The following is a 27,828-nucleotide window of genomic DNA, read 5'->3' as shown; positions in this document are numbered from 1 at the left end:
GTTTTTACTAGACACTTTTCCAAGAGTAGAGAAATCTTTGAAAAATATCATAGAATCAAAGAACCACAGAATGGTTGGGGTTGGAAGGGACCTTAAAGCCCACCCAGTTCCACCCCCTGCCATGGGCAGGGACACCTCCCACCAGCCCAGGTTGCCCAAAGCCCCATCCAGCCTGGCCTTGAGCACCTCCAGGGATGGGGCATCCACAGCTTCTCTGGGCAGCCTGTGCCAGGGCCTCACCACCCTCTGAATGAGGAATTTCTTCCTAATGTCTAATCTAAATCTGCCCTCTGTGAGATCCACACAGGCCCACCTCTCAGGCCTGCCCAGGTCCCTCTGGATAGCATCCCTTCCCTCCAGCGTGTCGACCTCACCACACAGCTTGGTGTCATCAGCAAACTTTCTGGGGGTGCACTGGGGTGCATGGACACTAACACACATTAGATAGTGCCAGTCCCAATACTGACCCCAGAGGAACACCACTTGTTACTGATCTCCAACTGGACACTGAGCCACTGACCACAACTCTTTGAGTGTGACCATCCAGCCAGTTCCTTACCACAGAGTGGTCCATCCATCACATCCATGTCTCTTTAGAGATGAGGATATCATGGGGGACAGTGTCAAGTGCTTTGCACAAGTCAAGGTAAATGATGTCAGTTGCTCTTCCCCTGCCCACCAATGCTGTAACCCCATTGTAGAAGGCCACCAGATTCGTCAGGCACGATCTGCCCTTAGTGAAGCCATGCTGGCTGTCACCAATCGCTTCCTTATTTTCCATGAGCTCTAGCACAGTTTCCAGGAGGATCTGCTCCGTTATTTTTCTGGGCACAGAGGTGAGACCAACTGGTCTGTAGTTCCCTGTCTTCCTTTTTTTACCTTTTTAGATATGGGGGTTATGTCTCCCCTCTTCCACTCAGTGGAATAGTCAAATATATTTTAATATCAGCCAGATATATTTTAATACCTATCTATATATGTTTGGCTTAGCAAGAAAGAGAATATTTTCCTTCTTTCTTCTCTGCTTTTTCTAGTTTTTATGAAGAAGAAAGGACTCTTCTTCTCTTGAAAGGAATCCTGTAGCCTCCAGAAATATTTTCTTAACCACTTTCTCATCGGTAGCTTTCAAAAAGTGTATCACTGATATATAACTGCATAAGGTTGTCCATTCCAGTTCAGATCTGAATATCTTACTAAAAAAAAAAAAAAAAGGAAGATCAAAAAAAGATGTTTTTTGAAGTAAAGTAAGCATGGACCAATAACATTAAAAAGAAGACAGTTAAGACACAGTAAATAAAATACAATGCCCAGAGACAAGTATTCCCTTTGAAAAGAAACATCAGAAGGAATGGAAATGGTGTTCAAGACGTGCCTGCCAGTGTTCTGGTGGTGATGGAGAGCTGCCTGCTGAACCAACAGCCAGTTACTGCTTAAAACACAATTTTGGTCCCATGCAGAATGGGAGACTTGTATGAGCTATTTTTTCTGCTCTTTCATGGCAGTGCTTTTGTCTAGTATTCCATTTGTTTTGGTTAGCACTCTGAGAAACGTACACGAAAAACAGTGCTAGTCACAACGAGCAGTTCCCTGAATACTTGGTGGGCAAACATCATGGGCTCAGTGCAAGATTTCAGCATTGGAATAAAGGTTTCTAACACCTGCCAAGGAATTAAGACCAGCGGATGCAGAAAAAAGCTTACAGGAAAAGAGTGTCTGAATGCAAGATGTGTGAAACAGAGACGGAACATATATATATATATATATATATATATATATATATATTTATTTATTTATTAATTACTGGTGAATATACTAAAAATAGAATATCAATGGAACTTACAGTGACTGCGATCTTGGGTTGAGTTTGGTGAAAGGTTTTTAGGTCAAGAAGAATTGAGTAGGGAATAAAGCTGTCAATGCAGAACCATTTTGACATGAAATGTTTACTTTTGGAACTGCTATAATGTTTAACACATCTGTTTTCCTAATGAAACTTTTCAGTTTGTATTATGAAATATGAAAAGAAATTAACCTGAGTTAAAAGATTAAGCAAAACCAGAAAATTTGGTAACATAAGCAAAAACTTCCATCAGCTTTACCAATCCTCCCCCCAAATACTCTGTTTTGATTCAGTTCAAGTAGTAGGGTTAGGCTGTCAACAGGGGAAAAATGTACAGTAAAAGCTACAAAAGGCAAGGTGAGAATTAAATATAATAGATTAGTAGAAGATACAGGTACAGATATATCGCTGTAAATTTACATACAAAGCTAATAAGAGTCTTGTGTTGATAAGACACTTTCAGAAGTCTAATAGTAGAAAAAAGGGACATGAGAGTAACAAGAGAAAAGATTAATCCTAAATACAGAAATTAATTACCCTACTGAGGAAACTCTTGTACTATCCTGACCTACACAACCTTGCAAGGCTTTACAAGAAGCTAAGAGATCCTCTCTGGGAAATTAATATTCCCCAAACCAAAAAAGAAAAAACACCCTGGTAGAAACCCAGACAAAAGCTGCAGACCACCACGCAGTGAGGGATGAGCTCTCCCACCACACAGACATGGGATGAGAAAGTAATTAACACTGGCACTCAGCATATGCTAATAGGGGACTGTGGATGGGAATAATACAGCCGTATGATGCACTCAAAACCTGGCAAGGATGACCATTTTATTTGGCCAGGAGAATGTCTGGTCAACCTCTGGGGACAGACATAGTCCTGCCTGTTTGAGCGTGCCAGAGAGACAGATTGACTTGACCTGTCAAAACGGTCATGCGAAAATCTTCCCAAAGCTGTGGGTCCGAAATGCTCAATGCTTCTGACACGTGCTCTGATTCTGCAAGTCTGCACATTTGCAGGACGCTATCAGCCTGTGAAGAACCCATCTTGTCCTGCACCAACCCAGAGACTCTCTCAGCAGCTCCTGTAGCGTGGGCAACAGCCTGAGCCCTCTGCTGACCCCTCTTTTCTTTCTTATCTACCTGACTTAAAATGAAAAACACTATGCTTTAAAAAGAGAATGATACTTTGAGAGTCTGCTCAGCCCTCATTATTATAATGGACTTTGTAAATAAACAAAATAGAATTCTAGAGAAATTTAGAAATAGGGGCCTCTCCCTTTTTAATAAAAACAATCAGGGTATCAATGCCATCTTTAACAGATTAAACTGAAAGCATAATTAAATGCTTGACATAAAATTTTCCATTTTGTACTAATTCTAAAGCCACATCATCCTTAAAAAGCAACAAATGGGCAGCAACAACAACAATTAAAACCCAAGAAAGAAACAAACAAACAAAGCCAGATGGGCCAAAAGCATATTTTCAAATAAGCACAAACAAATTCAGACTGAGTGGCACTGGCACATTTCAGAGGGACTTCAGCTTTTTACTCTTCTCCAATAGTTTAACTAGCTGAAAACAGTGCTCTAAAACCTAAATGTTCATTAGAAAGTAACAGCTCAGCTTGCGAGATGAATGAGAGATGAATGCAACGTGTCAATGTGAAGCCCATGCAGTGTGTCAATGTGACCCACCACTGCAAACACTCAGCATCTGGAAGATGCATGACCAGTACAAAACCAGCCCTGACTTTTCTAGGTGGCTCTGAGATGATTCTAGCACTATCAAAGTCACATTTTGTTGTTGTTGTTGTTTGTTTCTGAGCTTTTATTTATTTGTTTATACTAATCTATATTAAGTAAGACTATTTTTACTATCACTGTGTAGGGATTCGCAGAGTAAAAATAACCGAGTCCTCTAATGTCTAGGAGTATTTTACACAAAAATATTTAGGATTTGATTGAAGAGAAAGTTCCACTTGCTAAAATTAATTGCTTGGCAAATCAAAACCAGTCTTGGCTTTTGTGATGACAGCACTGAATCCTGCTGAGATCTTTTGTGAACTGCCTGTGTACACAACACTCAAGGTTAGGACCCTGTGACAGAGCAGATACTTTGGAGCACACAGTGTGCCACAGCTGCTCTACATGACCTTTTGCAGCCATGGGCATTTCTAGCACTCATCTGGTCCATACAAACTCCATTCATGTCTGAAGCATGCCTGGTGCTCTCTGCGACAACATGTTCCCTTCCACTGTGCCCTTGATCCAGCTATTGCTTGGACCCCAAGCTCCTGTGGTGCTCATCTTTAGGCTGGTCTCCTCCGGGCTGCGGAGAGGGCACCTTGTGGGCTAATCTTCCCAGTCTGAGGAGCTGACATTGCAGGATCTGTAGGACAAGAAATGTTCTGGGTGCTTGGCACTGAACCAGGACACGGTGTGAGCAAGCTCCTCTTCTCTGACAGCAGGGCTTGGGCCACTGACCAGTAGTGACCTGCTGGGCGCTCATGAAGCTGGATTGGAAGTAAGACCGGTGTGGGTGACAGTGTGGTGGGTCTGCTACAGACCACCTGATGAGGAAGAAGTAGATGGGGCCTTCTTCAGACAACTTGGAGAAGACTCAGTTTGTAGGCCCTCAAAGGGGTCTTCAACAAACCTGCGTGTGCAGGGAGGAGCTAAGGCCTCACAGCTGCAGGATGAGTGTGAGGAGATCGTGCATGTCAGTGGGTGCAGTGGGGCTGTGATGGTGCTAACCAGTGACAACCAGGCCCTTCCCTCCTATGGCCTGTAGTAGCAGTACAGAGCTGTGCACACATGGCATGGAAGGCATGGTCCTGCTGCAGTTGTGCATCTGCAGCCCCTCCTGAGAGTGGGCTCTCCAGGCCTTTTTTGGGGGAGGTGAACAGGGTCACTTTCAAAAGTTTTTGGGGGGAGAGGACACTGAGTGGCTGGGGAGCCAGGACTTGCCTCCAGCCTTCTGTGGGATAGTTTGTTTAGTTTGGATTAACGCAGCCTCAGAAATTCCTGCAGATTTGTTTTATGGTATGTATTTCCTGCGTTGCCCAGGCCATGCGATTTCTTTCAGTTAATTTTTAATAACACAACTGAACCCAATAACCTGGCATATAACCCGCTAAGCCTGTAGAGCAGCTCATGTCCAATCCTCCCTGGGGCTTCAAGACATAACTATAGTAAAAGTGTAACTGCAGTACACAGATGAAACACAGAGCACGCTGTGGCAGAGTGAGCAAACACTTCTGGTTTTCTGACATGGGCACACACAACAAAGTCTGCTTGATCTAACTCTGGCTCTCCCAAAATATCATGCTCTTAGCCTCGGGCTTTTGGTTTCTTCTCTGTGCATGCAGTCCAGCATTTGCCTTCAGCCTAACCTTAATGTAATAAGGGTTTAGGGTTAAGTAAGGGATAAACGAGGGCACAGCAGAAATGCAGGTGAGGATGCGTTCAAGGGGGCTGCCTCAGTGGCTGGCATGATAGTCAGAGTGGGAAGGGGAAATTCCTGGAGACAGAAGAATCAATTTTATCATCCTCAGTTGGAAGGCAGCCCCAGCACCGACTCAGGTGTTTACCCATGGAAGGGGCAGCACTGAGGACTTGCCTGATCCCCAAATCCTCCATAGCCAGCCATGGGCAGCACCATGCCCTGCAGGCTGCACACTCACATTTCAGCCTCCATCCCTCCTGTGCTCCATGTCAGGGACAGAGGCACCAAACATGGGGCTCTTCAGTTCATACCCCTACAACTGCAGCACCAGAATCATTTAGAGACAGTTTTTAGGTTCATCTGCCTAAAGACTTTCAAGGGTTTTGCCAAAATATCCTACTTCTTAACCATAACACAGAAACTATGTTAGGGTAAATAAAATAAATGCTAGGAAATACTCAAGCCTCATCGTGAGGCATGAAGAAAATGAAATGACATCTGTCCTGGCAAAATAAAGGGCTTAAACATACAAGACTACAGTGAAGCATCTGTAGCACCACCTACCTCCACTGCAGATTAACCCTATTTTATGCATAGGATACAGACCCAAAGCTGCCCAAGTGGGACTATTTTGATTTAGAATTTGGGTTTTGCTCTGTTAGCACATTTTAAATTTATGCAATGACAAATCTGTATTAATGCCTATCGGGGGAGGGAGCCTGGCAGACGAGAGAGGACAAAAGTAGGTGAAAAAATATTTTCCCCTCTCTGATGTGCGATGAACCTATTGCACAAGCAGAGGCTGCTGCATTGTCTTTGGACAGAGGATATCTGGTGCCATAGCCTGGCTGGCTCTGAGCTGCAGTCAGTGGTTATCTCATCCGAGGAAAACAGCATCACTCAGAGCTATTAAAGAGTTACTGGAGGAAGAGGCACTCTGAGCATGGGGGCAGTGGCAGCGCCTGGCGCTCCATCGGCAGCTCTACACTAGGACTGGTGCCCACATGAGACGTAGGAGCTTTTCTGCATGATGTGTGCCTCCCTTGGAGCAGTGCTTAAAATAATTGCTAACAGTTGCTTTACTGTCTGAGGGCTTTGTTTCTTTGGCTTTTTTTTTTTTTTTCCTAATGTGAGGAAGCTTGTCCAACAACAAAAAAAAGAAGCCCAGAGATAGAGTTTCGTTCTATTTCGGGTTCCTCCTTGCCTCCCCTGTCCTGGTTTTACCTTGCCCTTGGTGGAAGCAGCGCACGGTTTTGGCTCGGGGAGTGGGTGGGAGCAGCGGCTGCTGATTCACCCTCGTGAATCATCCACGGGGACGCTGCTCCTCCGGCTGTGGCTGCGATGTGGGGAGCACGACCATCCCCATCCCGGTGGCGGTCCCCTGCCTTCGGGCACAGCCTGAGAGCCGCGGGATGCTCAGGGCTGGGAGGCAGCGATGCTCAGCAGCACGGCTCCGTGGGGCACTCGCTTCCCTCCAGCAGCACCGCGCTCCCACCAGCTCGTTCCCGGATCCACAGAGCTGCGATGTTCCCAAACACGCCGGGGAGAGCCAGACAGCGAGGAGTCGAGCCTCCCACCCTGAGCTGCCTTTATGTTCCTTGAGGTCAATTATTATAAACTATCAATTTTTCAGGAATGCCATTAATTTAACTGCTGTGTAAACTGAGTTTCTGTTTCTCAGCAATTATAATGCACAAGATCTCAAGCGGTAGTAATCCCTGAGTTTTCGCCTCCTTTTTTTTTTTTTCTCTCTCTCTTTCCTTCCAGACTTAACGGTTTCCAGCTGTGTATTCTTTGGATGTGATTCCACCCCAGCTTTTTCCACAATATAGCGGCGGCCCATTTCCAAATCCCAGATGTGCTATTTATTTACTCTGAAGCATCTGGGCCCCGACATGGTCTTGTCACTGCGACGTGGCAAACTTGTGAAAAATCAGAGTGGCAGCCAGTTAACAGGCTGTACCATACTGGCAAGCGGTGAGTGCATTTCAAAGGAGAGAGGAAGAGGGGGGTGGCGGAGTGGAAATGAAAAAGGAGCAAATTTCATGTTTTGCTGCTCTGTGCTTTCTAAGGTTACAAATGACTAGTGGCATTCAAATTGGAGGCTGGGGATTTCGCTCTTTTGTAAACAGAGCCATAAAGACACTGAAGCCCGACAGAAGCAGGCTGGACATTAAACACCCTCTCCTGGGATGGATTCTCTGAAGAGCTCAATGTGCTCCATTTCAAGCTCTGGCATGATGCTGCAAGTCCTATGGACGCTCATGCATTCTTCTAAAAACCCGCAGAAATGACCACAGAGGCTAGAATAAACTGCAGAAGTTATTTTAAGTGTGCCTTTGAATTTCCCTGCATTGGAAGGACCCACCAATGCTATTTTCCATTTGACTTTTATGCCTGAGAAAATATCCCTATCACGCTGTAACAACAAACCTCTGGGTTTGCTTTAAATGTGAAGTATGAGGGGAGAGGCAAGCATGCTCTGAAAGGAGATCTGCAAGACTGTGGTGTGATAGGAATAGAGCCAGCGAGGCTGCGGCACCTCGGTTACAACTGGGCTCCTTCACTTGCATTTAGCACTACCCTTAAGCCAAGAATCTGAAATTGCTGCAGGGTTAGCGAGCTTTAAGTCTTTAGGTGGCCCAGGAGATCCTGTTGTTGAAGCAGGTGTCAGCAATTGTTTGGAGAGAGTCGGAGTCACACGTGAAAGGCTGAAGAGCCCAAAGGCTGTTAAAGGCAGTGTGGGAGAAATAAATGGCTCTGTGAGAGCAAAATGTTGCCTAGCTTGAGTTTAATTGTGAAAATATTTGATCACCCAGAAGTGTAGGGGTTTCTCTGCTACTGCGGTAGCTTTGCTGCCCTGTGTTCTGTGTGAGCCACCAGCCTGTCATTTACATCTCAGAGCCAGCAGGGTGTACATGTTCCCCCTTCGAAACTGAAGTGGTAGGAAAGGCAGGAAAAATGAAAATAAAACTAGGAGTCTTGCATGGAAACAGGAGGAAATGAAGGAAAATGGGTTGGCAGCACTGTTTTCCCTAAGCTAATGATCTTCCTTGCTTCATGTTAGAGGAAAGCAGTATGTGACCCATGTCACGTGGCAAGAAGAAACAGCTCCCAGATCTGTCCTCTCTTCATGTCCATCCCACTCTCACAAGAGCATGAGAGTAAAGGAGGGGTATGTGTGTCCTTCCTGCAACACAGAAATCTGTCTTCCTCAGGTCATTCATTTCTCTGTGTTCTGTTTACCATTCATTTAGGCAATGAGGTAGGCAACAGAATAAAAATTCACATGAACTGCAGCAGTCCTGTCAAGAGCTGCTGGAATATGATTTAAAAAAAATAAAATCATATGATATGTTTTTATAACTTTAAAAAATGGAAATGTGAGATTTTAGAAATCTCACTTTAAAAATGTGAGATTTTCATCTTCAGATCTTCCTGTCACAAAACTCTTGGGTAGCAAATTTGGTACTAAAATGTAGCAGAAAATTGCCATCACTCAAAGGGTATGTAAGAGAGACAAGGTACAAGGCAGAGGGAAAAAAAGCAAAGGGCTGAGCCACTACTGATCGTACAAGACCAAATGCAGGACAGAGGCACAGGCAGTTTTGTCTGATCCCACACATGTTTTTTGATTTAAAAAATCCTGCAGCAGCATCAAGAGCCTTTTGAGCAGCGCCTAACTCACGAGACATGAAGAGGCAAATCCAGATGTTCCTGCTGGGCAGACACAGAGGTCTGGGCAGAAAGTTTCCTTGAAGGTGCCATTTTCAGGCAGCCACTGGCTTGCACAGTGACCTCCTGGAGGTCTCCACTGTGTCCTTAACTCAAATGTGGTGTCATCACTTCCAAACCAACGCACCCTGGTGCCACCCCGATGGTGGCAGTGACTACCAGAGCTCCTCATAGCATGTCCCTGCACTGTTTACACAGCAGTGAGATTAAAGCTCCCCATCACCTCTGTTTGCTCTGGCTATCGCTTCCTGAGATCAAGAAATTGCTGCAAAAAAATTAAACATGTCCTTTCCCTGTTGTCTGAAAGCGTTAGGGTGCTTTGCAGGACAGCTTATCAAACTGCCTGCTCTATTCCCGTGGGAAATGGAAGTATCACTTATGGGACAGCTCTATGTGGCCTCTTACTGCTGATGGACAGCAGCTATCTGGGTGTCCTTTCACACTGATATATCGCTGCATACAATGGTAGACCACATCACGTTACAAGCAGCACAACACATTGACTGGTCTTTCCAAGCCTTGAGAAAAAAACAACAACAACAAAAAACAAAACAAAACAAAAAAAAAAAAACAACACAAAACTTAAGAGACAGAGTCAGGCTGAAGGTTTTTTTCACCTAAATAATTCAGCACAATAATTGCTATTCATGACCAAGATGTCAGTTCTTCATCAGGCTGGCAGTTTTATACCACGAATTGTATGTTGCAGACTGAGTCCGCCGTCTTTGCAATACAGCTAACCCACCAAAAGCTTTGAAGCCTGCTTTTAGGGGATGTGAAAGATAAGTACACAGTCTCTGGGGCAGCAGGTTTTCTGCAAGCATCCTGTTCCATCTCTGGGTTTATCACTTCGCGTGTTCTTTAGAAAATCACCCGGGCCATTACAGCTCCCTTTTGGAAAGGGGACAGATAGATCCTTACCAAACAACCCAATACAAGTAAATGTTAATCTGATTCAGTCCTGTACATAACCGCTCTGTGGATCAGCACTCCTGCTATCATTCAAGGTCATCTCTCTGCTGTAGCCAAAAGGGTAATGTCTCATTACATTAAACCACGAGAGCCTTGGCCCCTGGCTGGGTTCAGCTCTGGAATATAGTGCTACAGGCATGAATAAGAGCCCCAGCAGCTGAAAATCTGCCTGAAGATGGGTTGGGTCAGAGATGCTGATGTGGTGGGTTGAAGGTGCCCATAACTCCTGCTCTTCCAGGAGGCTGGATGCAGCCTCCTGGATGTAACACATCCAGAGATGTGTTACATCCCTGAATACCTTGGCTTATTGGGGAACCTGTGTCAGCATTGTCCTTAGAGAAGGACCCTTCTGATGCCAGCAGGGAAAAGAGAGAGGCTTTAAAAGCCCCACCGAGCAGAGATTTCAGTAAGCCCAAGCTGCCCAGCAATGCCACTGCCTTTTCGCAGACCTTCTGGGATGTCAGCACTGCCTGCTCTGCTGCGGGGGAAATGCCGTCTGGTACCCTTGGGCAGAGAGATGTGCATTTCCAGCAGGAAAATGTCCCCTAGACCACAGACCATTCATGAGGTCTCTTTTAGCCTGTTTGTTGTCTGTCTCAGGAAACCTGCCCTTTCCTCTTGGGCAAGTGGGGGAGCAGTGCCTCTGCTGCGGTAGACTCTTAATTTCCCTTTTATTGCCTTATATCTCAAATGTCCCGTGCACAGAAGCACTCCTTCCCCTTCCTGAAAGCATTTTTTTGTCATTTTTCTTTTTTAATTGCATGTGTTGGCCTTATAGCTACATCCTCTCTCCCCCATCCAGAAAGGAACTATACTCTCAGAGGCCACATGGACTTTTCCATAAATCAGTGGTGTTATTTTAAAAATAATTAGGTAATTCTCATTCTAGAATGTTAGGATACAGTAATCTTGAATAAACTCATTACTTTTGATAAATTCTTGTATTTTTCCTGAGCCGGAGTAGCTGCTACAATATACGCCATCTTCCTCTAAGGTCTTTTTTTTAAATTATTATTTGAGGAGGAATGGAAACAGGTCCCTGCTCGACATCACAGGCGATGCCCTCCCCTTCCAGCCCCACCTTCCCAGGTGCCCTTACGGAACAGGTTTGAGGCCCTGGAGCTCGAGAGACCGGTGGGTGAGGAAGAGGTAGCAAGTGTTCCCAGGAGGATGCCTAGGGCGAGGAGGTCGACTCCACGCCTCAGGACTGCCTCCACCAAGAAAGAAAGAAGGGTGATTGTTGTGGGAGACTCTCTTCTTAGGGGAACAGAGGGCCCTATTTGTTGGCCTGACCCTACCCGTAGGGAAGTCTGCTGCCTCCCTGGGGCCAGGGTCAGGGATGTTGCCAGGAAGCTTCCCAACCTGGTTCGCCCCTCTGACTATTATCCTCTCTTGATAGTCCAGACAGGTAGTGATGATATTGAAGAGAGAAGCCTGAAGGCAATCAAAAGAGAGTTTAGGGGGCTGGGACAGTAAGTAGATGGAGCGGGAGTACAGGTGGTGTTTTCGTCCATCCCTACGGTGGCAGGGAGGGGTACAGAGAGGACATGGAAAGCCCACCTGTTAAACACGTGGCTCAGGGGCTGGTGCCAACGCAGAAATCTTGTTTTTTTTTGACCATGGGGCACTTTACTTGGCACCCGGCCTGATGGCCACAGACGGGTCCTTATCTTTTAGGGGAAAAAGGATCCTGGGCCAAGAGCTGGCAGGGCTCATTGAGAGGGCTTTAAACTAGGTAAGAAGGAGGATGGGGGTGAAGCAAGGATTGTTGGAGCTGTGCCAGGGGGAACAATAGCAAGGCCGGGGGATAGGGCAATGGCCCAGCTGAAGTGCATCTACACCAATGCACGCAGCATGGGTAACAAACAGGAGGAGCTGGAAGCCATTGTGCAGCAGGCAGGCTACGACTTGGTTGCCATCATGGAGATGTGGTGGGACCACTCTCATGACTGGAGTGCTGCAATGCCTGGCTATAGGCTCTTCAGAAGGGACAGGCAGCACAGAAGGGGTGGCGGTGTGGCTCTCTATATTAGAGAGTCTTTCGATGTTGTAGAACTCGAGGCTGGGAATGACAAGGTCGAGTCCCTTTGGGTTAGGATCGGCAGGGACAACAAGGCTAGTGTCCTGGTGGGGGTCTGTTATAGACCGCCGAACCAGGATGAGGAGACGGATGAGGAGTTCTACAGGCAGCTGACAGAAGTTGCGAAATCTTCAGCACTTGTACTCGTGGGGGACTTCAACTTCCCTGACATATCCTGGAAGCACAACACAGCCCAGAGAAAGCAGTCTAGGAGGTTTCTGGAGAGAGTGGAAGATAGCTTCCTGACACAGCTGGTTAGTGAACCTACCAGGGGTGGTGCCCTGCTAGACCTTCTCTTCACAAACAGAGAAGGACTGGTGGAGGATGTGATTGTTGGGAGCTGTCTTGGGCAGAGTGACCACGAAATGGTGGAGTTCTCTATTCTTGGCGAGGCCAGGAAGGGGACCAGTAAAACCACTGTATTGGACTTCCGGAGGGCTGACTTTGGGCTGCTCGGGACACTAGTTGGTGGAATCCCTTGGGAGGCGGTTCTGAAGGGCAGAGGGGTCAAGGAAGGCTGGGCACTCTTCAAGAGAGCCCATCTTAATGGCGCAGGAGCGGTCTGTCCCCACGTGCCCAAAGATGAGCTGGCGGGGAAGAAGACCAGCCTGGCTCAACAGAGAATTGTGGCTTGAGATAGGGAGAAAAAAGAGGGTTTATAATCTTTGGAAAAGTGGACAGGCCACTAGGGAGGACTATAAGGATGTTGCGAGGCTGTGCAGGGACAAAATTAGGAAGGCCAAAGCTCATCTGGAGCTCAATCTGGCTACTGCCATTAAAGATAACAAAAAATGTTTTTATAAATACATCAACACAAAAAGGAGGACTAAGGAGAATCTCCATCCTTTACTGGGTGCGGGGGGAAACTTAGTTACAAGAGATGAGGAAAAGGTGGAGGTGCTCAATGCCTTCTTTTCCTCAGTCTTTAGCGGCAATACCGGTTGTTCTCTGGATTCCCAGTATCCTGAGCTGGTGGAAGGGGATGGGGAGCAGGAGGTGGCCCTCACTATCCGCAAAGAACTGTTTGGCGACCTGCTACGGCACTTGGATGTGCACAAATCGATGGGGCCGGATCGGATCCACCTGAGGGTACTGTGATTCTGCGATTATTATTTTTTCCAGAGTCTGTACACGTTAGAACCCAGCCAGCTTGTTTTGCACATAGCATAAGGAGCCACATGTATCCCTGGAGTAATTACACTGGGGTAGAGGGAATTACAGGAGGGTGAAGCTGGTTCCAGCACAGTAGATGGTTAAAACATTGCTGGCGTTGATAGATTGGCAAGTCTAGATCCTGGAGTATGTGTGAGTGCCAGGACTGTGGCTTGTCTCCATACTCTTTTTTTTTTTTTTTTTTTTTTTTTTTGTTCCTCTGTTGTTATTGTTTGTTTTTGCTTTTGTTGTTTTTTTTTCCTGCTGCTCTGAGCTCATTAGCAGAAAAAAGAATTGAGGAAAAGTTTGTCAATATGTTGACAAATACAATAAAATAAAATTAAACAAAACAAAATAAAATAAAACAGACAACAAAGCAATATGCCAGTCTAATTTATGCTAATGAAAGTCTTGGTCCCTACAACCATTGATTATGGCTTCAGCTGGAGTGGAAATAGAAAAGCACAGACTAAGAACAAGGTAACCTAAGGCATACACAATTCACACTAAAGGTTTGTTGGTTTTGCTATAGACAGGACTTTCAGGGAAAGAAGTCTTTGAGCTGAAACAGTCACATACCTTTTTGCATAAAAAACAATAAAAATTCTGAATTTGTAAGTTGTTAGAAGCAGTTTCAGTAGCTCCTGGAGTTATCAGCTCCTGACACTGACTACTTAAAATTGATCCCATTTGGTGATCTCAAGTCTAAATAATGATACTGCTATCCCAGCCCTGCTTGTGTGATGTGAGTGGGATATTTTTTGCTTGAATAGGAAATAAAGTATTTGATTCACAGGCAATGGAGAAGTGTTTTTAATATATTTGTAATTCAGGCAAAACCAATTCCATTTTCACAGCTAAAGGAGCTTATATCACGTCTGTTGAAGATGAGAGTTTAATGTAAGTTGTAAGTTATATCTGACAATTCCTCAGGAAGAAAAAAAAAGAAAAAAAGAAAAAACACAACTAAAGCTACTCAGAAAACAGATTCTCTCAGTAGAAATGTGAAGCGAAAATGTCAAATGAAGCATCTCTTTTTCTTCAGAAAGTTAAGAATGAATTCAAAATGGGGAAAAAATACTTCAGCTACAGGGGCTTCATCTTTTTTTTTTTTTCTAAGCTAGTAGAAATGCCCAATGATGTAAATGTTCAAAATTAAACTATTGTGTTCAAAATTAAACGTGGTGGTGGTGGTGGTGGAATATGCAGGATATATTTTTTAGAAAAAACCTCTCTGAAAGAAATTCCAGCCATCTCTATCTGGAAGCCATGGCAGATGCAATGAAGGACAGAGCTGGTTGGTGTGGCTGCACTTAAATTAACACATAAAACAGGTGGAGAGCCTGGGCTGGGCATTCTCCCATTGTCTCCCCTACTGTTAAACTCCAAGCACGTTCCCCAGCACCAGTTTTGGCCATGCCAATGAGGACTTTTCTGGCCCCTGCCCAGCCATGACTCAAGGGGATGGTGTGTGCCAAGGACCACTGCCAAAATCTCCCTGTCACGGGGCAGAGGGGGGCAAGCTCACTTGTGCCACAGGGCTACCAAGTGGTCCCCAGGTGGCTCTGTTCAGAACAGACACAGCCTATATGATCCAGAGGACTGCAGGGAGAAAAGATGCTATCAGACAAGAAAGGGTACTGAAAATATACCTGTCATTTTTCTGTGGTGAAAGCCTTTTAAATAAGCTTTCTTTTGTGAAGATGCCCCCTTAAGCCTCTAACACAGTTTCTTTCCTACGAAGAGAGTTTTCCTTGCTGATCCCCTGGGGTATGGGCAATCAAACATCACGCAGGCTGTGCATACTCCTCAGTGGATGTGGGGTGCTCTGTTGTTTCATGGTGGTGTGTGCACTGCCTGGGCCCAATTTTGCTGTCCCTGAAGTTCTTTGGGCAGCCGGCTGTGGTTTGGGGCATGGGGGCAGATGCAGGAGAGGATCACATTAACAAGAACCAGGATTTGTTAAAGTAAACCAAGTGGAATGGTTGCAACAAGTTGTCCAGATCTGCTGATCGCTTGCTCTGTGTGACAACCATTGGTCATGGTGGCCACAGCAGCTTGTGGGACCATCCATCATTCCCTTTCCTGATATCTCTGCCCTTCACCATGCTTTATCCTTCAGACTGGCTGCTGGCCCTGAAGGTAAAACTTGGGAACTCCAGCAGCCATCCAAGCTGCTGACTCAAACTCCACAGCACCCACAGCCCCATGATCTGATGTCCCATGTGGTCACACTGTATGGATGCTTGCATGTCCTTGGCAAACATGCAGTTTCACAGCAGGGTTTGCCACAGCTGCTGCATGAGGAGTGACACGATGCTTTTCAGCCCTGATGGATGGTGCTGTACCCTATTATCAGGATGTTTCCAGTGATGTTGTGAACCTTAACCTGAAACAGAAGGAGGCTATTTGCAGGGATGGGCTCCAGAACAAAAAGCCAGAAGTAAGTTCAATATCATAGAAATATAAAGGCACACTCTAAATTTCAAAAAACATAAAAGGAATTTTAAGCTGTATTCTGTCCTGAGGAGAGCTCTTGGCATATTACTGCTCTTTGTCATGTCACATTTTCTGCATTAAACTATGAGCATGAACAGAGAAAACTGCCTTTTAGTAAGGAGAGATAATCACATTTGGTAGTTTAAAAAGTCAAATAGTGCTTTTGGATTAAATCTCAAGAAGGTGCCGGCGAGCCTCTGCTGAAATCTCTGTTGCCTGACCTGGGAGGAAAATCACATGAATTGCTGGATACAAGCGTGTCACTGCCATCTTCCGAACCTTGCAGTGGGCTGCCTCTTTATAAAGGGCTCAGTGCCCCATTCCCATTCAAGGAATTTAAACCAAGAACAAAGGGAAACACAGATTTAGAACTATTTATGATGGGAAAAGCAGGCACTGTGTTGGTATGGACAAAGGCACACAAGTCAACATGAGCCAGGCCAGAAAGACGTCGCGTAGCCTCACACAGCATGTTGGTGGCCGTGGTGAGCCTGCAAGCACCCAGCTCTCCCAGGCTCTTCATGGAGCCAGGGGGTACAGCACACCTAAACCAACTCGGTGGATGAATTTTAGGCTCATTTTATGGGGCTGGTGGGATCTAGACAGACTTGGTTAGTGAGACTTAGATTATAATAAGCACTACACAACCAAGGAAGCCTGAAAAAATGGATAACCATATGAGAGATGAAGGAAGACATCTCCTTTTCAGGAAGAGCCTAGGCTTGCTTCAGTTCTGGGTTAATTCCCAGGCAAATCGAGGAGACGTCTGGAGTTTTCTGCCAAAAACAGCCCTCACAGACATTATCTCCTAAAGCACACCCTTGGGAAGAGACAGATACACTGCGCTGTGTACTGCGACCACACAAAGAAAGCCAAGCGTGCTGATAAGAAACTGGAGCTGTGTTTTTGTTCATAATCCTCTCCTCCTATCAGAAGTTTTGAATTATTACAACTACACTAATTAATGTTGAACAGCCCCAAAGTTAAGACAATACTTTGAATAAAAGAGTAAATTTTGGATATTTTAAGTTAAACCAACAGTCGGTGAAATTATTTGGGTTTTAACTTAACTTCGCCTATTGGTATCAACTCAAAAAGTGCAGGACTGATGTTCTATCCTACCTGCAACTGAGGGAAGTAGAAGCATGTAGACAAAGTGTAAATATATCTACATTATGCTGAAGGTTGGCTCTGATTTCCAGCAACAGGAAGAAAGCCAGCTCAGCTACAGCTACTACCAAATTGCTATTACTGGGTATTCTTGAGAGAGAAAGCACGGAGGCTTCTTCAGAGCCTGGCTGAGTGGGAAGATTTGGACTAACTTTGTGGACTTGTCTCCATCGCTGACACAAAACTTCCTCTTCAGCCACTACAAGGGTCTCACTTAGATTTCATTAACTGTAGAGAACAGCTCAGAAAGAGAAGCTTGGGTTATAAAAAAAATATCAATCCGTCAGCCAGGAGAAACACAAGAGCAGAAAGGGCTGTGTGTACGTGCATGTACTGTGATTTGCTAGAAGTAATCATATTTGTTAAAACAAAACAAGAAAAAAAAAATAAAATGTTCATCCCTTCAGAAGAAAGCGTGGCCTGCTTGATGTGTATCACCTAGCAACTGGATGCTGATTTCCCCTTGTGCCTTGAAACCCATCACTTGCCTCCTGCTGGCTTTTCAGCTTTATCACCATTTTTGCCTGTCACAAGTCAGATCTTATCCATGGCTGCTGAACCATGGAGTTCTACCAAGAATTGATTTGCCCTCCAATCTGGGTCCTGCAAATTACCTATTAACCCTCCTTTCCCCTTCCTCAAGTTACACAGCAAAGAAGGTGGATTTCTGTTTAGATTTTTGCATGGTTATGTATTGACTCAACACAGATAAGACTGAGGTAAGTTTGGGGAAATCAGCTGAGCAAGGATATGCAAATTATTTTTTTTCTGGGAGAAGATAAGAGAGGAAAGATTACAACTGCAGAGCAACTCTTCTGCGGCTTATTGCCCGTATCAGTGCAGAATCAAAGCCTGACCAAGCAGCACAGGCTGCTATTTAGGACTGAGAAAATGCCTGGAGGGGTCAAACCCGACAAGGAAGGGCCCTCTCCTGTATGGTATCTCCAGGATGATGTCTCGAAGGCAGCACTGACCCGGGGAGAAAGGGATGGCAGTGATGATCAAGCTGTGTGCCAGCCAGGGAAGTGCAAGCTTGCTCTGGAGTCCATCACCACCTCGCTGAGTACTCTCCAACCCCGATGTGGGTTGGGTTAGGCCTCACTGTCACCGATAGCATCTAGAAGCTGCTGACGGGTCTCACCTCATCTCATCTCCGCTGACAGACTCCAGAGCAAATAGCTGCCAAAGGACACACGAGGGAATGCAAATGATGGGCTGCTTAATCACTGTGAATACATTTGTCCAAGTCCTGTCTATATTGCTGCTCCTACTTCAACCTTGAGCTTATCTGGCAGAGTCAAGAGTCTGCCCGAGTTGCCCAGCACAGAGGTGGAGTCAGGTTTATAACTGCAGGAGTCTTGGATCCCTGTCAGCTTTACCCATGACACTTGATTAAGCTGTTCTTCATAACTGAAACAGACAAAAATCAAGTCTGTTCAGTCCCTCTGTAGTCTCTAAACTCTCTGATTCTGCTCTTAATCAAAAGAAATATCACTTTTCTAAAATCCTATCACAGCTTTCTGTGCGGGTTACAGTGGTGCTCGCATCCCTTGGGGAGAGCACATTATTCCTCCTCCTGCTCAGCCACCGTGTCCAGCTACTTCATCAGCTACCTTTCAGCCTGGGCAGAACCCACGGGCTCCTTTGAACAACTCCTTCAGCTAGGTTGGATAACAGCAAATGTTCATTTCCTTTAGTCACTGACGTGGGGCACGAACACTCAGGTGGACACATGCAATTTGCCGTTCCGGGAAATGCCACACAGGTTTTGTAGCAAAGTGGTGGATGTTGGCAGGATGATCCCAGCGTGGGCACCGCTTCTTCACAGGGAATCCCTTGAGAACCTGCTGTCACTGAACATCACCGAGCTTTCCAGATGTGCCCTTTCAAACTGTTCTCTTTCTGGGGAAAACATCAATAAAGCTAACACTTTGATGGTTTTTAATAAGGAAAGGCCATAAACTGTTTTTCTTTGCTCTGAATGACACATTTTGGTTTTCAAGATTTAGACAAATATGTCACTATCTATCTTTATTGCTGTTGTGTTCTGCAGAAATAAGTAGCTAGCTCAACAGAAAATTGATGTACTACATAGAAAGCTGATATACTACATAGACAGTATACCAGAAATAGCTAACAAAAATAACAAAATTACATGAATACAAATCAGGAAAATTAACAGAAGATTAGGGGTTTGGTAAGTATTATCACTGTAGTGTATTAGTCTAGATTTCTGTTACATAATCCTACTAAATTAAATTGATTTACATCACTGGATAAGTCTGAACCCTGTAAAGTAGCTATTTTTAACTTCTGAAATAAGTTTTATTCCGTTTTATGTTTTGTTTAGTTCTCTGCATTTTATACAGATATTTGCTTCATTACAAATAGAATTTGGTGGTGAGGCTTATTACTAGGATTCTGTTTGCAAACAAATCCTAGTATTAGCGAAGCCCTGGAGGAAGGAAGATATTTGGAGCATTTGAGAATTAGGACATTTGGATCATTGAGAGATTCAGCCCTCTGTCTGCTCTTCCCTTGAGTGAGGTGTGTGATCACATAGTGTGATGCTGAGGTGTAGGGCTGCTCTTCATGCAATCAGAAGGTAGAGTGCTGAGTTTTCCTTGTAAAATACAAAGACCACTGTGTGTTTGTTTGGCCATTGATCAGCTGTGTACCATTAAGCTATTTACACTCATCAGCCTGCCCACCTTGTAATGGGTCCATACTAAAAATCCTTTTGTTAGAAGTTCCAGTTTGAATTTTGGAATGAATACCATACCCATAATTTCCAGGGTTCACGTCTATGCATTAAGATGCCTGTTTAGCAAGACTAACGTCAGCAGACTGAGCAGTCACAAGAGCATCCTTCCACATGCCTCATAAATGCATTTTGAGCTTCTTTCTTCTCAACCAGAAGCCAAGCATCACTCAAGGGCCTCATAGTGAAGGGAAGCAAGAGTGATAAAGCACGGTTATTTTTCTTGCTTGGCAACATTTCAGTCTATAGAAGATGTATAGAACTAATACAGACAGATGTTAGCTGTCCTAGGAAGAACTATGAGGAAGACCTGCAAGAAGCTTAAGCCTGAAGGTAAAGGCTTCAGAAAAGCTCAGATAAGATTTGGGGTCAGGGCCAACTTCATCCTGAAGAGGTCACATAAATTGTATTTGATACAGACAAAACATTTCAAAAGCTTTTGCTACTTGCCAATAAACTCAGCTGCGGTGATGTATGTTTAACATCACCTGGAAGTCTCCATTTTTATTCCACGGAAGACCACAAAGGTGATCTGAACTACATAAAGAAACCTTTTTTATAAAGTGTTTCTGATTAGACGGCTATTGACTGTTGAGATGTTAGAAAGTTTGACTAAATACAGTTCCTGATCAAGTTTTGGTGCAGAAACAAGGCATGAGATTTTTAATCACACAATCTGATTATCTTTTAGGACAGTCAGAGATACTGGCTTCCAAGCAGGAGGTATGTTAAATGTGATTTTGTTGCTCCATGTGGAATAAAAAGCAAGCAGCAAGTGTTATGCTTTAAAAGTTGTTATTTTCATTATATTATTAAAACTTGGTTTTATTATAAATCCAACAACATCTGATACTAAGACACTGCTTGTTTTAGACACTAGGACAGCCAATTTCTTCCAGGATATTTTGAGAAAAGTATTCAAATAAGTGTCAACAGATCTTTTATAATACATGGCCTTTTCCTTAAAAAGTAATGCAATGTTTCATTTTCACACATTTTTACTTCAGATTAACAACTCCTTTGGACCACATTATTCACTTAAATCCCAGGCTAGGGCTAGGTGCAAATCCCAAACAGCTTAATAGCACTGCTGACTTAGCTTTCCATTGAAACATGTTTTGTGTTTGTTTTAGTTCGTTTGAATTAGAGAACAAGTACTCTTCACACAAGGAAAGACGTTTTCAGTTTTGGTATCTATTTATAAAAGCTGTAACATCTATCATGGCACTGAAATGTCAGGGTTTTTGCAGTGGAATGGCTACTGTGTGTTTCTCCTGGTTTTCCATCCTCAAGGCTCAAGCCTAGGGTGAATTTCTTCCTTCTCGTCTGTGAAATACGATGCTCTTCACCCACTGTGCTCCTGGTAATACTTGAATTACTTCAGACTCTCCAATGCAATTAGCCCACGGGAGCTGAAGTGAAAAGACAAACAAAATGAGTTTTCTCTCCCCTGCCTTCTTGTGAGTAAAACTAGGATTTAATGAACTACAAATTTAAAATTAAATTTAATGAATTACCTGTTCTCGTAAAACGTGGTCTGCATAAAGAAGTAGACAGCATTTATTGTCCCTTCTCCCTTCTGAAAAATGACAGAGCTCATGGAAAAGGGGATGTTTATCCAAGCTCTTATTCCAACATGAGTTCATGTGCTGTAAAATTTAGTTTTGTTCCAAAATTCACTGTGCTCTTATTCTTCATTTAAGGAATAAGACTGAGACCTTGATACTTAATAGTACTATGATAACTTCTGCGAGTGTTTCCAAAAGCAGAGAAGAGCTGAAGCTTTCTGGAGATCAGATGATTTTTCCCCATCACCACCGACGTTAACAAAATGTAGAATTTGGCCAGGGCAGTACGTACGTATTGCAAGCTCTGCTGTTTCCATTAACCACAACCCAAGGTCTCCGCAGAAAGAACTGTGCTCCAGTTTGTTTGACTTTCTGACTCTGGGCCCCCTGAAGAATCAAATATCACAGCTTAAAACCTGTTAAAATATATCTTGGTTTCAGAGCTTAAAAGTTGGTAATCCGTAACTCAGCATCTGAAAACACACTTATTAGCAGAAAGGAGGGATCCCTAAAGATGACATACGAATGATGAAAGGTATTTTATTTATGTGGGTCAGATCAGTTCACAGTCTCTCAAACAGCAATGTTCTTGACTTTGTGTGCAGGTCAGAGCTCTTTGCTTCTTCACCCCCTCAGAGAAACCCGATGCTTTCCTAAGCCTGTTACAGATCATTAAAAAGGTGATTTCCCAGAAGCCTGTTATACCAACACACAGCGAAAGTGTCACAGCACGTTCTGACACACGACTGTCTACTGCCCTGTGCTGTCTTCTTGATGAGCAAACCCCTTCCAAGTTGTCATATTGCAGTAATGGGGTTGGAGGGTCAGGCAGACATAGACGCTTTTTAAACTTCAGCAGTGGGTTGGTGTAACACGTTTCTCTGGGAGGGAGCACCTGCTATAAGGGTAGGGCCAAAACAACAACAAAAAAACACAAGAACAAAGAGGAGGGGGCTTCCCCTTCAAGGCCTGGAGGAGTTATTGCAAGTGCATGAAGCAGCCCTTGGAGTTTTCCTTGGCAGGTCATTTATTCAACCTTTCCACTTCTAGTGCAATGTTCAAGAATCTGAACCTAAAGTGGTCCTGGGTCTTCTTTGTGGTGTACTATGCTAGCTAGGAAATCAGTTTGCAAGATGCCATGTGCTAAAGTGACCTTACCTCTGCCATCACAGGTCTGTGTGTGTACCTAGGGCATGTTGCGATCAGGTGCAGAAGGAGGGTTGGAAATTTGTCGTTGCATGTAGTTGCACCTTATAAGTGGCTGGCACTGTGGTTATCTGTTGTACTGCTGATACCAGTCCTGAATGTGTGGTTCAGTGATTTCCAGTTCATTATGTACCATTAATAAATAAATACACCACTCCAACCTTGATCTGGTTTGAACTGTATGAACCAATCGGGTTTTACAATAATGCTCAGCCATCAAGAAGAGCAAGGAACTGAATTCTGTCCAACCCTCCTCAATCTGTCTGGAAAACACTGAGAAATGGGAGCTTCCCATGAGGATCAGCACCACTTCTTCCCTCCAGTGCTAATCCTTCATTGTATGCCCCCCTGAAAGCAGCATGCCCGGATTTCACTGCATGAATACAGCTGACCCCCTGCATGGCCAGAATGATATTCCTCTGGTCTGGGAGCAGCTGGCCAATTCTAGAGACATCAATTACCCACAGCACTGTTCTGCCAAACCATGACACCTGGAGTACCTTCCTTAATCTTGATTTCTCCATATTTTTTCTCCACTTTCCACTTCTTTCCAGTGAAAAAGGGCAGAGTGTGATAAAGGCACACCAGCCCCTTTCTGTATATTTCCACAGAGATGACAGCATGCCACAGCACACTCTGAAAGCACCAGCAAAAGTGCTGCTCACAGAGCGACAGCAATTTGTTTGCAAAAGTGGGTTTGAATGCAGTTTCTATTGGGAGATGCCAGCAGGGGAGATGCAGGGAAAGTTCTCACTGCACTATCAGCATCCAGCACTGATTGTAAGCTACCTACAGTCATTCTGCCCAGAAAAAAAATGACCATTTTTATCATATGCATATTTATGCTCAGCAGTAACAATCTTGCAGAGAAATGGGGAGCAGTTTAGCTTTGATGGCTGATTTTAAGTTTTCCCACTATACCCCATGAAAATACAGTTGGCAGCATATGCTGTCAGAGAGCACATTAGCACTGAATTCATTCAAACCTACCCGCTCGGGCAGGAAAAGGGTTGGAGCTATTCTTACATTATTCATGGCAAGCTTTGGCAACTCATTCAGTGTCAGCATTCACAGCTTCAGCTCCGTGGTGTCCCCATTGTCCCACACATCCCCAGTGCTCAGGCTCAGCACTTCCAATGGCAATAAATACATTATAGGTTTCCGGTGCCATTATGCAAAGGAAGGCAGGAAAGCATTAAGCCAGCCTGTATGCCAAAAGGATGAAGAAGACATCTCCTCCATCTCTTCCTTTGGCTGGTGACTCTGCACCTTTTTTGTTTCCAGAATGGAGCTCATCCTTTTGGCAGGATCAACCACATTCAAACTCCTTCTCCACTTCCTTCATTCCCTTTTGTACCATTAAGCAGTTGCCCTTGAACTTCTCTTGGCCAGGCAGGAACATGCAAGGAAAAGACAGGGGTGGTGTGAGGAATGGCAACAAGCAGACCCAGCAGTAGTAAACAGAGGTGTGTGAACCCCTGTTACAAACTCCCATTTTGCCAACTCATTGTTGGCTCATCCCAGTTCAGCCTTTCCACATACAATTCATAGTTTTCATTCTTTATGTTGGCATTTATTATGGTAATTGAAAGCTCTTCAGCTATGCAGGCATGTTATTATATCAATCCGCCACCAATAAATTGATAAAGCAGGAAGTTCTTTAAAAATTAATTACTTTAGGAATGTCCTTCCTGGGCTGGTGTGGCATTTCTGATAGCAGCTGAATTCCTTCGAGAATAAGGTTCAGGTGGACTTCTGCAGAAAGCACATGCTTGCAGGCAGCCTGGAGGCTTCAGCTTGGGATGATACCTTCCTCCTCTCTAGGTGAAAGGTATATCCCTGGCTGCTTCCTGCTTCTGAGTCTGAGATCATCTTTGGGAGAGCTTTGTGAAGACAATCTTCTCACTTTTCCTTTAACATCTCCTAGTCCTGAGTGATAGAGAAATATGCACACAAAATTGGATGGTTAACATTTCCAAAAGCTCCAAAACAGCTGTAAAGGACAGGTCCCCATCATGGTGTTGGACTCCCGAGTCCCTTTTTGGATGATTTTGAGAACGTTTCTTTTTGTATCACACAACTTTCCTCCAAAGCACGTGATTGAACTGAACTTCAATAGCTTTGTCTGGGTCCCTTTTCACAAGTTTTGCTTCCACCATGCTTGAGATGAAATAAAACTGCCGAGGCGCCTTTAAAGTTACAAAATGTGCAGTCTGAGATTGTTGCCCTGGGGTTTGGTGTAGAAAGACAAATGGAAAATATAATTTTGCTTAAGTCCCTGCTGTCCTTTGTTTGAGCATTTGACTCTAATCCTCCTTAGTCGTAAGAAGTTTATTATTTGTTTAATGCTCCTTTTGAGTCTCTGAAAATAACAGAATGAGGAGAAATAGGATGATTAATAGTTGCTCATGAAAATCATAAAGTAAATTGTCAGCTCCTTTCCATCAGCTCAGCACTCAGACCAGCCACATGGGGAGGCCACGGGGACAGGGACACCTCAAAGCCAGGACATAGGAGCCCACGCCAAGCCTCCCACCAAAGCCTGGAGCTGCAGAGCTGGGGACAACTGCTGCTCTGAGACCTATGCCCCAGCTCATCCCTAATTCGGTTTCAAGCCTCATTGCCATGGAGAGGAGACTACCACCGCCTGCTCTTGGAAGGACCAGGGTCACAAGGCCAACAGTTCCCAGACAGAGGCCTCCAGGACCATCAGATGTGGAGATCATTTTTTTTTACCTACCACTGACTCCCCCCGAATTTGTCCAGAGGGTGTCTTAGATCTCCACTGAAAAAAAAAATAAATTAATTAAAAATAAATAAATAAATTAGTGGCCTCTGAAGGCAAGTGAAAACACTGTCTTCACAAAACCACATCTTCTCTATGGCCACCAATCTACTGGCAAGTGGAATCCAATTTTATATTTAGTGAGTGTCCCAGAGGGAAAAGCAAGATCTAATAGACTTCTTCCATTCCTAACTGCTCTAATGCTGCTCCCCTTCTCCACATCCACTTGAGGAGAAAATTCAATTAAAACATGCTTGCCAATTTACGAAATCATTAACATGTTAATGATTTAGCAGTTTTACAGAAGTGAAAAAGGAAAAAGGAAATAGCTTAGCAAATCCATCTGTACCATTGTGATGAGGAGCTATGGAGGGCTGCTGGCACTGGGCTGCAATTAGTAACCCCAGACCAGAGCTGCCTCCAGCTCTCCCCCTGGCCTGGGGCAGAACAGTCCCTTCCACCACCAAAACTAAAGCCAAGCTGTGCTAGGATAGCAGCAAGGTCACCAGGTAGGTGTAGATTGAAGACAGACAAACACTGGGTAATTTTTATCAGCACAATTAGATTATGTATCAGCATTAACAGCATTTTTAGCAGCCAGAATTGACCTCAAGCACACCTACATGAGCTGCAGTCACAGGGATTCCTCCAAAACCTGAGGGATTTCTCACTTGCCCAAAATACTCAATGGCCCAGTGAGTGGAGCACCAACTATCCCGTTTTGGAACAGAATGATTGTATTTTTTCAGTGTTAACGTGGTGTGAAGTTTGCACTTGAACACCAGTGGAGGCAGTTGTCTTTCCAGAGGTGAGCTCTCATTTCAAAACATGACAGATATGGGAGCTGTGGGAGCATGCTGCTTCTTTTTTTTTTCCTTGACAGGAAATACTAACACTATTGCCAAACCTCAAATATAAAGTGGCATTTATGCCTTATGCAAGGAAGGTTTAGGAGAGCAGAGCTGGGAACAACAGTAGCTGATGATTGCCTTTTACTTGGGCAACGGGAGCAAGCTGAGCAAGGACCTGCCTGGTTTGTTACAGTTGGTGTGCTCTTTCTTAGCAAGACAAAGAAGAAAAGACAAAGAAATATTCCTACCAAAAATGAAAATATGAAGAGCAATAGGATCATTGTAGTGGCTAAGCTCTAGGGACTTGCACGATGTTGATGTTCATAGCAGCAGGATGAGGCAGCAGGATGAGGCACCCTTTCAGAAGCATCTATCAGCCCCAAACTTGGGTTACTTGGTTTATTGGGTTTGCCCAATAACCACACTTTCAGGCCTCTTTATTTGAAAGAGCTGCGAGGGAAAGCCTAAGGGACTTGGCAGAGCTCAGCTGCTCTGCGTTTCCACCCCAGGTGCCCTGACTGTGTCTGGGTTTTCCCTAGACCTGTACCAGAGCATGCTTGTCCAAGGGTTGATGCTTCACACCAGGGGCTTCTTGTGAACACACTGGTCAGTCTGGTGGGTACCAAATGAACATCAGCCTGACTGAATTTTTCTTGCCTAGGACTTCCTATGAAAATCACAGAATCACAGAATCACAGAATTTCTAGGTTGGAAGAGACCTCAAGATCATCGAGTCCAACCTCTGACCCAACGCTAACAGTCCCCACTAAACCATATCCCTAAGCTCTACATCTAAACGTCTTTTAAAGACTTCCAGGGATGGTGACTCCACCACCTCCCTGGGCAGCCTGTTCCAGTGTCTAACAAATGTTTGCGTATTTCAGATTGCTCAGTTAGCATAAATTAACAGCAGCTCATGGATTAACCAGAAGGTGCATTTAGAGTACAGAAGCCAAATTCAGCTAACTAAGCAAGACTGCAACACTAAAGCATAACTACCCTGTTAGGATCCATTATATTCCAGCAGGTTTAAGAAACAAAACAAAACAAAAACAAAACACCACCACACACACTCCCTGCACCATTTGTAAGCTTTGTAAAATTGCCTAATTAGAGTGCATTTTACAAGGGTTTTTGGAAACTGCATCAATTTGCTAGCCAGATTAATGTGACAGAGCACGACCATCGCTTCTCTCTGAAGTGTGCCGGACCCCACAGCTGGATCCAGGCTGCGCAGTTCATCTTGGACAGATGCATTACCATCAAAACAGATCATAGAGGAAGGTTCCTGGGAAGCTGAGGATATCTGAGGATGTCTCTTTCTTTTAGATATGAATGTACAGAAAAAATGATTTGTTTCAGCCCACTCAATCACTTGGATATTGTTTGAAACTGCAGCTGAGACTGCCACTGATTGTCTGTAAACATACAGAGAGTGGCACAGAATTTAGGGGGGAAGCCTGTGTTTGGATTGCTCCTTTGCAGAGAGCAAAGTGCAGAAGAAGACCAGCCTGGCTGAACAGAGAGCTGTGGCTAGAGCTCGGGAAGAAAAAGAGGGCTTATGGCCTTTGGAAGAAGGGGCGGGCCACTCAGGAGGACTACAAAGATATCATGAGGCTGTGCAGGGAGAAAACTAGAAGAGCCAAAACCCAATTTGAGCTCAAACTGTCTACTGCTATTAAAGATGGTAAAAAAGCTTTTTATAAATACACAAACAAGAAAGGAGGACTAAGAAGAATCTCCATCCTTTATTGGATGT

Source organism: Anas acuta, chromosome 2 (assembly GCF_963932015.1).
Source record: "Anas acuta chromosome 2, bAnaAcu1.1, whole genome shotgun sequence".
In the NCBI taxonomy this organism is placed as follows: Eukaryota; Metazoa; Chordata; class Aves; order Anseriformes; family Anatidae; genus Anas; species Anas acuta.
This window is presented reverse-complemented; position numbering follows the sequence as displayed.